The sequence below is a fragment of the Amblyomma americanum genome, chromosome 1 (genome assembly GCF_052857255.1).
Source record: "Amblyomma americanum isolate KBUSLIRL-KWMA chromosome 1, ASM5285725v1, whole genome shotgun sequence".
In the NCBI taxonomy this organism is placed as follows: domain Eukaryota; kingdom Metazoa; phylum Arthropoda; class Arachnida; order Ixodida; family Ixodidae; genus Amblyomma; species Amblyomma americanum.
This window is the reverse complement of record NC_135497.1, coordinates 253,226,222-253,239,685: the sequence shown is the minus strand read 5'-3', so window position 1 is coordinate 253,239,685 and position 13,464 is coordinate 253,226,222. Positions and strand designations below refer to the sequence as shown.

Genomic DNA, 13,464 nt, shown 5'->3' with positions numbered 1-13,464 from the left:
CAGCACTCGACTATTCCTACCACAAATTGCTAGAATATCTACATGCTAAAAAAGAAACACCCGCAAGCACGTGCTCAAATAAAATTCTGCCCACCGCAAAAGCCGATCACCTAAAAAAAAAACGAATAACTACCTGTCTAAACTAGTTAGACTCACAAATTAGCGCTACAGATTTATAGCTGCCGGCCGGAAAACACCCGGCGGTTAGGTCACTGACTTGCTCTTTCGCGAGCACTTCACCTAACTAGCCTAGATCTAAAACTAGCCTAAACTCTCAAAATATTAAACGAAAGAACTAATCGATTTGTCGTAGTCAAGGCGCTCTCGCAGTCGTCCGTCCGTCCAGTCCCGGTCACCACGCGTAATCCGAAGAGCACCTAAACAAGCGTCCGCACCGCACGGCTGTCAACTGTCATCCGGTGCCTCGATGCGCGCGCCCCCATCCGCCCGAGGGGGGCGCGCGCATCGGGGCACCTTAGCGCGGCACGGTTCGTTCCGGGCATGCAGGCCACCGGGAGACGCGCTCTTTTATGCGCGCGCCGGTCGCCTCAAGCGAGGTTTTTAAAGCGAAAGCTTTACTACTCCAGCCAGCGAGCCATTTCGGCTCGTCGCGCACTTCAGCCGTATGCGCGTGGCCTGACCTTGAGCCACCGTTGCCTAGCAAAGCCGCAGCCGCGCTCCAACAGATGACACCGCCGTCGACACCGCTCGCTCCCCCAGATGTGCTCCGCTGGGGTAAAGGGAAAGGAGGTGCCGCCTCGCGGTGTGTGTGTGTGTGTGTGCGTGTGTGTGTGTGTGTGTGTGTGTGTGCATATATATATATATATATATATATATATATATATATATATATATATATATATATATATATACACCTCAGTGTACTGTAGTCGTTATGGAGAGCGCGAAAGAGAAGCAACAACGACAGAACGAAGCGAGGAAGAGGCAACGCGCTCAAGAGACGCCAGAAGAGCGCGCCGCGCCGCACGACTCGAGAAGCGTCGTAACGAAGATGCGGCTAAAAGAAGTGCCGCGTCCCGGAGTGACTTTTCAACTGCGGTTTGAGTACTCGAGAGCGTCGGAATGAGATGCTGCGTAGACCAACGTTCTTAGACAGTTTCAGTTTCGCAGCTCCGCTCGGGAGGTGGCTAAAGTGGCGGTCGCGGGAACTAGTGGCGCTGCAGTCGAGCTTTTCTACATCGTCTGCTGTCGCGGGAGTTTCGCTCGCTGCAGTTACGACAGGCTAGTCAGATTTTCAAGCTAGTTTTCACGCGTGATGGTGCTGTTAGTGTTGTGAAAACGTGTTTGTGGTGAAATATGTGCACTTGGCGACTTCAAGCGAGAGGTAAACATGTCATCCTGCTTTGCGCCCAGCTGCACAAAACAGAAACGATGCCACCGGTCATTTTTTTCAAACCGCTTCGCGATGAAAGCGCATTTAAAAGGTGGGAGCAGATGTTGCATCGCAAGGACAGACGGCTCTCTCACACGTCTAAGATATGTGAGCGCCATTTTGAGCATGAAGATATTATCAAGGAGTACAAGCACGTTGTGAACGGGCAAGAGGTCAGAATTCCCCGTGGGAACTGGGCGCTAGCGCCCGGTGCCGTCCCTCGACTCTTTCCCTGCCTTCCAGACCGATTCTCAAAGCCAAAAAAATGCGAAATACATGCGAAAGTCACCAAAAACGCGTGCTGTCATGCAGACTGATAAGTGTGAAGATCCTTGCAGCGACAGTACGTCCTCCTCAGGCGAGCCTTGCGTAGAGGCAGTCATCCCAAATGAGCCTCTTTCCCGCTCGGCGGAAACCAGCGCTACGTCGACTGCACTGACGATTGGTGACCTGGCGACTGCGACTCTACCAACTACGGAATGGCAACATGAAATTATACTGGACGAAATAACTCGGAAGGTGTGCGCAGTTTTCTACTGCAGAAAGCTAGCGGCAAGCCGTCTAGTGATTCCCAAGGCTGTTGTCGTTGAAGAAGATGGTAGCTGCTTCGTGAACGGCTACAACAAGCTGCACAAGCAGCTGTTTAAATCTGTAGCTTCTGTCACTGAACTTGAAAACATTTTGATGGAAACAGATGGCTTCAATATATGTGCAGGAGCAAATACAAATCTTGATGAACAGGCGACGAAGTCGGAAGCTGTTCATCACAAACACTGTCATGTTTTTTTGAAGCAGCTAATCTGTGCGCGTTGCTAGCGTTTGCGAAGGCAGGTGCGCGCGAGAAAGAAAACGGCAGCACCTAAGAAGGGCCAGAAGCTGCAGAACTTGAAGAGGAAAGCTTGCCGAGCAACTGCCGCGTGGGAGAAAAAACAGGGCGAGGTCGTGGCACTGAAAGCAGCGCTCTCAAAGGCTACAGATCAAGGAATTGAAAGAGCACTGGTTGATCTCCCACCTTTGCAGCGCCTGGCGTTCATGACATGATTAAAGCAGCTAAAAATCAAAGTCAGCATGTGGCATACGCTACAATGCTGAGTGGTTGTTAAACTGTTTAATGCTGAGGATAGCCAGCCCACGAGCTTACAGGCTTATTTATGACATGAAGATGATGCCTCTGCCCTCTATGAGTCTTACTCAAGTCCTTAAAGGCATACCTTGCAAGTTTGGGTTCAACTTCATTTGTTTGGAAGCAATAGAAAAGCAGTTAGGTGGGAGAATGGGTGGCCAGGCACTTTGATATTAGATGAAATAAAACTGCGCCAGGCGTACAACTTTAGCAAGTCGACATTAAGATTGACGGCTTTGTCGATTACGGTGACATTTCAGAAGGAAGCAAAGAGCTTGCGGACCATGCTCTTGTTCTTATGTTTGTGCCTGTGCTTGAAAACTGGTTGCAACCTATAGCGCCCTTTGCCACGAAAGGAGCTGTACCTGGAAACATTTTGGCGCAACTTGTGTTGGAGGCAGTTATCTAACTGCACAAGTATGGAGCGACTGTCATATCGGTGGTCAGCGATGGTGCTGGAAATAATCGTTCAATGTGGCAGCACATGGGAATCAGTAGCAGCACTGCATCCCATTGTCACAAGATTCAACATCCTTGTCTACCTGAGGGGAAGTACCTTCATTTTATGCGTGACATTCCTCACGTCGTCAAATGTGTGCAGAATCACCTGCTCAAGCACAGATATGGCCAGGTATGCATGAAGTAACACACTTTCATTAATACGTCAACTGAATAGAGAAATCATTTTTTTGGTTGAATGTTTTTTTGTTTGCAATGGTGGGCAAGACACTAGCATACACGAGCCTTGACATGGCATTCACCTATGCCAGCTCAATAATCTGTGATTGGTTTTTTTCTCTCGTGCTGTTTCGGTTTCAACAGCCGAACAAGCAGACGATTTGAGGACGTGAGTCATGCAAAAACTGCGCTATAATCGCTGCTTATTCATTTTTTGGGGATTCCAACTCTTGAGCAGGCTTGCGTAACAGTTTATGTGAATTAATAGACGAAGTATAGCAACCATACTACAATTTTTTTATGCCTCGACCTCAACGCGTCTGCTACGTCACAACCGTCGTTCGGCTGTTGAAAACGAAAACCGAAACAGCATCTTGTTGGCGCAATCCACGCGGCCGTCCATGTTTTCTAATGTGCAGCATATGCAGCACATCGTACCAAACAAGTAACTCACGAATAAAATTTGGGGTCACTGCTCTTTTATGGTGAGATGAAAATCTGTATTTGCGACTTATTTCTTCAACTATACTTCAAGGCTGAAGACTACAATATTGACTGCAGTCACTATCAACTGTTCTTCGAGACGGAGAGGGAAAAACACCTAAAGGTCGTCTATAAACTGACGGCAGCTCATGTGCAACCGACGAACCTGCAGAGAATGAACGTGCGGCGTGCTGTGCAGGTTAGCTACGAGGGGAACTACACAAAGATTTATAAAAATTTCAACGCCTTCAGTGTTGGGAATAGTTTCATCAAACATATATTTTCCCTGCAGCTCTTCAGTTGGAACACTGCCATTGGCCTGCAGGTCTACAGGGCAGAGGGTGTTGAAGGACTCGTTCACACGGAGGGAACAGAGGCCTTCACGAGAAGAATGAACGATCTTTTCAATGCACTGAACACAAAACACCCTGCGGAAGGGATCCGAATGAACCCGCCGAAGATTCAGGTACTTTTCCTTATTGTGATGTCAGTCGGAGCGCTCTGAGTTGCTTTTCGTCGTGATATACACTTCAGCTTCTCAAGGGTTTGACTCAATAATCATTGATTTCTTCGGGCAGGTCATCAAGGACTTCCTCCATCTACTTGACGAAACAGAGCACAACCACCAACATCGAAACATGCTCCTATTTGCTTCACAGCAAACGACAGAATCTCTATGAGTGACCTTGCTGTCGGCTTCAGACATAATTGATGAGCTGCACAAAGCAAGCGTGCCTTATTTGCTGACGGCCAAGCTGAACCAAGATCCCTTGGAGGTAACACACGCGTGCATAATGATGAAATGGTGAACATAGCGCAATTTTCTTGAAGTAGCAGAGTATAACCCAATGGGCACTGGAACTCCCTTCGACATTCTGCAGACGTTTTGAACGTCCGTTAGACATCCATATGAGTTTTAATGCTCACTGGGTAAGTGGCGGCCTGTTCTAAAGAGCGCAATTTTCTTGAAGTAGCAGCGTATAAGCGGCAGCCTGTTCTAAAGAAAATTTATTTTCAAATTGGTGCAATTACTAATTAATAATTAATTTTTAGCCGCCACGGTGGCTGAGCGGTTATGACGCTCGGCTGCTGGCCCGAAAGACGCGGGTTCGATCCCGGCCGCGGCGGTCGAATTTCGATGGAGGCGAAATTCTAGAGGCCCGTGTACTGTGCGATGTCAGTGCACGTTAAAGAACCCCAGGTGGTCGAAATTTCCGGAGCCCTTCACTACGGCGTCTCTCATAGCCTGAGTCGCTTTGGGACGTTAAACCCCCATAAACCATAAACCATCTTCTTTTTTTTCCATGGATTCTTTGGCATTGTTCGCTCTTTTCACGGCGATGATGACCATCCCACGATAATACAGTTCAGCCAGATTTATAGGCTTCTGTCCCTGTTCACTCCTGTGAAGAATGCAGTGAAAGGGAACTGTTCTGGAGCCGCTGAAAGTGTCCTCGTGTCATTGCATGGCAGCCTCGGAGAAAAGGCAAAGGCTGCTGCGGAGCTCAGGAATACTGTGGAAGAAAAGCTGTGCAAGAAGCTTCTTAGCATCCGCTATCTTTCGGGTGAAAGTGATGACCTGGGCGACCATGGATATGAAAGAACCGGACCAGAAGAAATGGTTGTCTATTACTTAGCAGGATATGTGCATAAGAAGATAACTAAGGCAATGCATTGTAAGGATTGCCAGGTCACGCTGACGGCTGCTCCTGAACACGCCAGCTCAAGTGATGTTGTTCAGAGGCACTTGACTGGCCTGAGGTAGTTCAAGCCAGGATGTTTTCGCGAGCCGTCACTAAGGCTGTACACAGTCATAAAGAAGATGGAGAGCATTGTTCACAAAGCCCTTGAGAAACGCGTTGTATTTGGTGACCTGTTCTGGGAGGTACTAGACAGGCTTGAAGAGTCCTCTGAGCCTGCAGTCGTTGTGATCTTCACTGCGAAGAAGTCACTGCTAAAGTGATCAAGTTTTACATTATCATGAGGATGCACTTTTTTTCCAGTAGAATGAACTCTGAAATGATGGTAGCTGCTCAAGTGCAGTCAGCGAGAAAGAGTGCAAAACTGCTTTAAGCATCCATAAATGGAATGCTTTTTGCAGCAAGATGTTTTTGTTTCTCTTTCAATGGAGGCGTTTGACATTTGAAATAAATTACTCCTCAAGAACCCGATAAATTAGTTGTTTTTAAAAATGGCGCAGTTCAACGAACAAAGCGCCGTAAAAGAACTGTACAATAAAATATTTAAACAAATTTGTCTTTCCTTGTTCATTGCTTATATGAAGTTCAATTATTTGAACCTAATGAACACAACAAACAGAAGATTCTTCCACTGCACAGATTCGGCCGCACGGTGTACGATAGGGCGTTCAGAACACAGCTTAATACTTACGGACTGAAACAGTTTTGTCATAGATTCTGATTGGTGTGAAGTGCTATAACTGCAAAAAAACAAACAAACATATATATAGTGACACACATGAGAAGGTTGGGACGATGGACACCTAAAAGGCGAAGCGCGCCTCGTCTAGTGCCTCGTTCAAATATCGTTCGTCCCAGCCCCTGTGGTTCTACCCTTGTGCCCTTCAAGCGGAACAGATTTTCGCCACGTATCAACAGCAGTTATGCCATATTCACGATTGCTCATGCCGAAAAAAAATGAATTTACCTGCAGGTATGGGCGCGGAACCGCCCGCCTTTACGAAGGCATAGCGTACGACGCGCGAGATGTGTAGAAAAGCGCGACTGTAGCGCCGTTAGTTCCAGCGACACAGCGCGGTAGCATGGGCGCCGCCATATTTGGTCATGTTGCCATTCCGCCATCGCCGGCCTTCTCGTTTCGAATGCTGCCGGCGCGCTGGTGGCCGGTCGCAAGACGCTTCTCCTTCTCTCGCTGTGAATAACGAGCTGTCGGACGACACAAAAACTTCGTTTCAGTGCGCATAGAACTTGTTGGTACCGGAAAATGTTTGATTCAACCGGCTCATTTACTTGCCTCCTTTTAGGCTGCCCGGATCGGCTCGAATGCGTCCACAAACCGAAGTCAGCTACGTGCACGTTCATATTTATTCAGTAAATTCACCGTCTAACGTTATTTGTGGACCGTATAACTTGTCGAACTGCATATTAAAAGGGGACACGGTCTGTAAGCTTGCTTTCTAGAGCTGGATATTTTTGCCGAATGGAGGAATATGTGTTCACAGCTAGCTATTAAGAACGTTCACCGCTCAGCACTGTGTACGAGACTTACAGCCTGGTGTGCGCATGCGTGTGATCACCGGCCAATTGCACGTATATTTACTTTACCATCCGTTAACATTCCGGCTTCCAAAAGAAGAATATGGATGTTGTTCAAACGCCCCTTCAGAAGATCGGCGACGTTTGACTGGGCTCTCTTGCTAGGTAAAATTGGTAACAGCTCCGGAGTTCAGCACCCGCAGAAGTAACCAGACGGAATAAGCTGAAATATACGAATTCCTGTCATAAATTTCACCGCTGCCCCCAAGTAAATTAGCGTACGTCTGTAGACCTTTGCATCGGGCGAGATAATTGTCAAAACACCTCCTCTGGGGATTGTTGCAAACGCTCGGTTGCCGCTTCCACCGTGCTAGCGCCAAGCACGCACGACAGTTTAGTGAGCCCTATGCCGACGCCCAGGAAGCATTTATTGTAAAGGTGTAAAAAAGGTCTAAAAAAGCACCTATTATTCGATGCACTGGATCATTGTTTGTCGAAGGGCAGAAAGGCCACAGGCATGTACACGTTGACCTTCATTCTTCGCACAATGAAAAATGAACGTGTCCGCGCTAATATCCACAAGGAGATGTTTTTAATACACTGCGAAAATAACGCGGCAACATTACAACGGCGCAATATATTACTGCTGCGAAACAATCACCAGCTCATTGTGGCATTCCCGCAGCTACTGCTGACGCTGAAATAATCTGGTGCGTGCGGTTTGTGAAAAGTTTATATTTTTCGTAGAACAACACGTTAACGTCCTGCTTTCCCTGAAAGCAGCTTTAACTCTTAAGACCGTTTCTCAAAAAACGCCGCCTTGTGTCGCGAAGTGTCCGAAATGCAACAAGCGCGTCTATTTTTCCTACACTGGACCGCAGGGATCATATTAGCTTCACATTTTAATTCAACAATACGCTTTTCGTCCGTATCATAGCCGGGTTGTTTACGAATTCACTTGATATTCGTATACACAATCTGCGGGCAGCGTTTAACACTGCGCGCCGATGCTGCTAACGACGGCTCCGAAGGCCAGAAGTGGCGGCCGTCCTAGTGGCGCCACCTGTCGTGGACAGAGCGAACTGCTCTCTGTAAACGGTCTATACGGAGCTGCGAAACTGAAACTGTTTAAGAACGTTGGCGTAGACTACGTGCCGAGGAAACGAAGCTTTTGCAATTCAACCAGGGTTAACCAGAGCTAAACCACAGCCAATTTTTCTTGCTCCTTCGTTCTTGCGCCGTTCGCCGCGAGCGGGGGCCTGGCGTTGGCTGAGCTTGGAGGTGAAACTGACGGAACCAGCCGTTCTCTGGGTTTGTGCGTCAGGAATAGATGGTTTATGGGGGTTTAACGTCCCAAAGCAACTCAAACTATGAGAGACGCCATAGTGAAGGGTTCCAGGAATTTCGACCACCTGGGGTTCTTTAAAGGGGCCCCGAAACACATTTTTAGTGCACTGTTTTGCCTGTTGGTTGCATAGAATGAGTTATAGTGATGCTATTATCATCGGTCGTACCGCGTATACTGCAGCTTTTAATATTTTAATTAGCTCCCAGAAATAAATTCGTGGCGCTGACGGTGTCACCATACAGTGGTGGTTTTTAGCAGCGCATATGACATCACTTAGCGCGAGCTTGATGATTGGACAAAGAGTAAATATACTGCAAATTGTGTTAATAACTAGAGATACGTTTCGTCAACATTTTGTGTTTTATATTACATTAACAAAACCACGCTCCTTGCTCGCCGTGACCAACCAGCGCGCTAGGAGCGACGAGCGATGGTTGGCGGTAAGCAGTAGCGGTACGCGCTATGACAAGTGTGTCTCTGATATTTTGCGCAGGCTGTCACACCGCCACAGCATCTTGCGCTCGAGTTCGGATCCATAAGTAAGGGAACGTCACTGACCAGTGTTCCCTTCTGCGCCGTCGACGTGACGGTGAATCATCGCTGGGTCAGCTGGGCGTTCACATGGTTGTTGTAACCATGCAAACGGCGCTGCCAGCCTTGGCATGAACGAGTTAGAGAACAGGTAACCATGGAGTGCAAACTTCTGCCACGTGCTCAGATAGGCTGTTTTGATCGGTCGCACTAAGTGTCGTCATTCGGAGAGCGAAATGGGAAGCTGTGCGAAAATAGAGTTGAGGGCAGCATTTTGTTTTCTTGTATTTTGAAATTTCTTCATTGAACAACTCCCGTTCCTATGCCTCGATTTTCGTAATGGGGCCGACGGCCACTTCAGAAATCTTTCAATTCTTTTTGAGTCAGCATCTGTGTGACAAAGAATCCATCTGAAGCGTAATCGGCATCCGTTCAAGCGGTGTTTCGCAGCCCCTTTAAAGGGACTATGCAATAAATTGAGATTACGTAAAACAGACGAGATATAGGCATTTGATCACTCATCACCCCAGTGCAAGAATTTTTGAGCTAGCATCAACAACAGCGAAGATATAGACGATTAAAATTACGCTCCTCCTCTCCCCCCCTCGACTCGTACACGAGGAGCACCAGAAAAAATAAAGAAGACAGCTCTGGGACTGGGCCCCGCCCATGAATGTCATCCGCTGACGTTTATTTTGCAACTTCCGGTTGTCGCTCCTAGCCCCCCAGCAGCAACGTCGGCGGCATCTCTCCGGTCTCTTCTCCTTCCTGGATTGCGGCGCGCGTCGGGTTTCTTTGCTTGTCATCTGTGGTAATTAGCAGTAATAAGCCCGGACCTCGATGTGCGACTGCTCGCTTTTACGGCCGCGATGAGTATCGAGCCCTATGCGTGCGCACGAAGAGCCGTGCGAGTGGCTCCGGAACTCCCGACAGAAGGAGGCGGCAGAGGAAAATTGAAACCATATGCAAGGTAGATGTATACTGGTAGCGAAGGCTCCATAGACGCCCATTGGTCCAAAAAATGGCGGCTCATGGGCACTCCAGCGCCCCCTGGATTTTGGGGGCAAACTACGCAAACGTGACGTAGAATGACGTCACGCATACGTATGCTTTTGGCGCGAATTATAAAGCGGTCTTTCTGTAGAATCCCCGTTTTCGAGCCCGTACCTCTCGAAGGTTGCTGCCTTTCAGCGCGCCCCAACCTTTGCCAGTCAAATGTGCTCGAGTTCCTGCTAGTTATGGCCTTGTTAATGTGCAATTGGGAACGCAATGAAAGTGACTGGTAAAGGAGGGGCAGCATAGAAAGGCAGCAACACTTCCAGACACTGGCGAAGCATGCATGATTCGTAGTGCAAATACTGGTGCTAGTACTTTTGAGAGCATTTGAGTACAGCAAGGTATGATGCACAAAGCACTGGCTCAAGTGCACAGTTCGCAATAGAGTGTACGGCAAGTATGGTTTTCATAGTTTCATATTCATTGTTTATTGCAGCAACCAAACAAATACAGTCACAAAGCACACCCTTGGCACACAAACAAAAAATACATGTCACAGGCAGCACAAGCAGTATTAAGTTGGCTAATCATCTCAATAGTCACAGTGCAGAAGGAAAAAGCCCTGAAGTGCCACGAACGTTGTCAGTTAAGAAATTGAAAAGTATAGAAAACAATGCTACGACAGCTTCAATTGAAGCAAACATAACATGACATAAGTAGGCGCATCAACACAGACCATAGAGCACACTGGGATTATTCTTCACATTTAATTTCTTCAGCTGAAAGAATATAGCAGGTGCGTTTACATCTGCAAGGCAATGTTAAAGCCAGCTTTAGCACCCTGAAACGTGCTCAACGTAGGGGCAAATACCATACATTGAAAAAGACATGAAGCCAAGTACGCACGAACGGGTTACAGCTAAGAAACACGAGCGAACAGCCCGGCGAAACCATATCGAAGCTATCGCGCATACCTTGAGCAGACGACACACCTGTGAAAGTCCAGCGGGAATCGGTGTAGCGTGACACCAATGGTACTATCCACGCTGTCGCAGTGTACCGCCTTGGTGTACCACGGAGCATCGTTTCTTCACATGCCGCAAGCTCATCTTGAAATGAAGCGCTAAGCGCTTCAAAAGAAGAGCGCGAAGCGTGCAAAGACGGAAAAACTGCGCACTGGCCGCACGCCGAAGGAAACGACAAAACCGAGAAAACTGCCGCAGCGGTGCAGCGGGGTGCAAATCTTACCGAACGGTGACAAAGAAGCGACGTGCAAGGACGACGAAAACTTCGCAAAAGGAGCATTTTGAGACCGGCGAGCTAAATTTATACGCTTTACCAGGCGCGCCATCGCAGGCAGCTGGCGATAAGAAATCGCTTCGTAAGCTCCCGTGTGGCCGGGTTAGCCGGGTATCGAAACAAGGCCTGCAAAGACGCGCTGTAATGCACCGCACACTCATGAATAGGGGGCAGGTCAAGAGTGTTGCAAAAATGCAAAATTTGCCAGGTTTTAATAAAATGACTTACCTCTTTCATAAAACAAGGTGCTAATATATTTTTTCTTTTCTATTGGCAGATTACATTCCAATTTTGTAGTTTTATCATTTATTTATATGAGTGTTTTGCCCCCCCATCCTCTGGTTGTGCTGCAGTCGCGCTAAACCACTTTTCGGCCCAGCCTTCGCCACCACTATAAATCCGCCTTGCCATATGCGCGAAGGCAATGCCCTGGCTCGCGCTTGCTCGAGAGGGTCGCGCGGCGGCACGAGCAGACGATTTTCACGGCTACCGGAAGTGTGCCCGTGACGTCGTGGCTCCAGCGAATGAGAGCGTGTGGTAGCCTCGCGGCGTCATAGTACAGTGACGTCTTTGTTCCACGATTTTAGTTCCAAAATCGGTCACTACGAGCACACCAGTCGGCCCGCGAATTTCGAAAAGCACGGTTTTCAAAAGTTCATAATAAATTGCCGGCTCAGTTCTGAAGACTCATACTTGGTGTGAATGTTTCTTAGCGTCATTTCTAAGCATTGAAAACATTTACAAGTGACTTTTTATTCGTTGCATAGTCCCTTTAACGTGCACTGACATTGCACAGTACACGGGCCTCTAGAATTTCGCCTCCACCGAAATTCGACCACCGCGGCCGGGATCTAACCCGCGTCTTTCGGGCCAGCAGCCGAGCGCCATAACCATTCCACCGCGGCGGCTTCAGGAATAGAGCAACCGCTCTAATAAAACGCAACGTTCGATCTCTTGACTCACGCTAAAGTTAATCGGCCGGCCTGTCAACTTTCGTGCCACCGCAGGGCAGATCCAAAAGACGCTTGCACTGCAGTTTAAAGGGGCGCTCACATTAGCGGGAAAACGCGCAACGCCGGGCGTTTCCCGCGTGCCGCTTCCCGCCCAAGCCGGTTTTTCTCCCGCGGACAGCCTGCTCTCCCGTCCCGCGGAGCGATGGGTTCGGTACCTATTTTTCCCGTGCCGGTGATTAAGGACAGCCAATGGGCGCCGACCGTGAACCGTGACGTCGGTCCCAGCTCAGTGACCCCTTCGGCGGAGGCTGCGCGCGTCCGGCCGGCCGGGGCACTCGGCGGCTGCTTTGCCAGGGCGACGGGAGGGGAGCTAGCAGGGTGCGCTTTCCAGTCTTCTCTAGTGTCACGTGACTATCCCCTTCTCTTTCTGCTCGTTCGGGTCCTCCCTCAGCGCCTCCTCTCTCCACATTCCAAGACAACCGCAGCGAGAAAACGCGCGTAGTGTGAGCGTCATTCCGAGGAGCTGCGAGGCAGCGTCGACGTTGACGCTGTGCCGGCGCGGGAAGCTTCCCGCCAGTGTGAGCGCGCCTTTAGAGCGAAAGTTCTACTGCCCCCGCTCTTCAAAACCATGTCGGTACGCAAAATGACCCTGGTAGGGAGCGGAGCTCGAAATGAAATAAACAAACAAAATATAAACCGATAAAATAAAAAGCATCTTTCGCTCTGCATTACGGTTGGGCAGAATTGGACGGACCTGCATCAATTTTTCCAGGTGGCGACGCTAAAATTGCCAGCACATGTACATCGCATGAAAAACGCACCATGCAAGTTTGCATAATGTCGCCCTTTTTCCAGGACAAGAACGAATAGCGTGCGACAGTAATGAGCATGAAGTTCCATATTTTCACTTTGAAACCGCGACAGCCGCTACCGTTATCTGGTTGCAAAGCACTGCACACATTGCAGTAGGGTCTGGCAAAATTATCCAGAGCATATCAAGATGGTGCAAGGCATTGCATCTCGAGGCTCAATTAATGCTACTAGCATACCAAAAAAATTATCCAAGGATGCAAAAAAAATAAGAAAACACCCAGGTCGTTCGCAAAACGACTTGGCGGGAGTCTGCACCAGCAGTAACTGGAACCATGCTTCGAAGAGCAAGGTGCGCTACTTCTCCACTTCATAGCAAACTTACATTACTTCAAAACTGATTGCACAGTGGTAGCACGAAATAGCGCGACATTTACGGGTTATCAGCAACAATGCTGAATGGGCACAGAGTTAGGCAGCAGACCACATTCTTAGTGGAACACTATGCACATTTCCCTCAAGGGCATCCTTATCTTGAAGGAGATTGATGTGGCCGTGTGAAAGTTGCGCATGTGCTCCAGGATGCTCAACTGTTGTCCTCGCTGCAGGCTGTA

General features: G+C 48.6%; 1 pseudogene; it reads left to right on the top strand.

Annotated features, from left to right (window-relative positions):
- Window positions 1-3,852: 3,852 nt before the first annotated feature.
- LOC144116829 (uncharacterized) lies at window positions 3,853-4,361 on the top strand (annotated as a pseudogene).
- The last annotated feature ends 9,103 nt before the right edge of the window (window positions 4,362-13,464 follow it).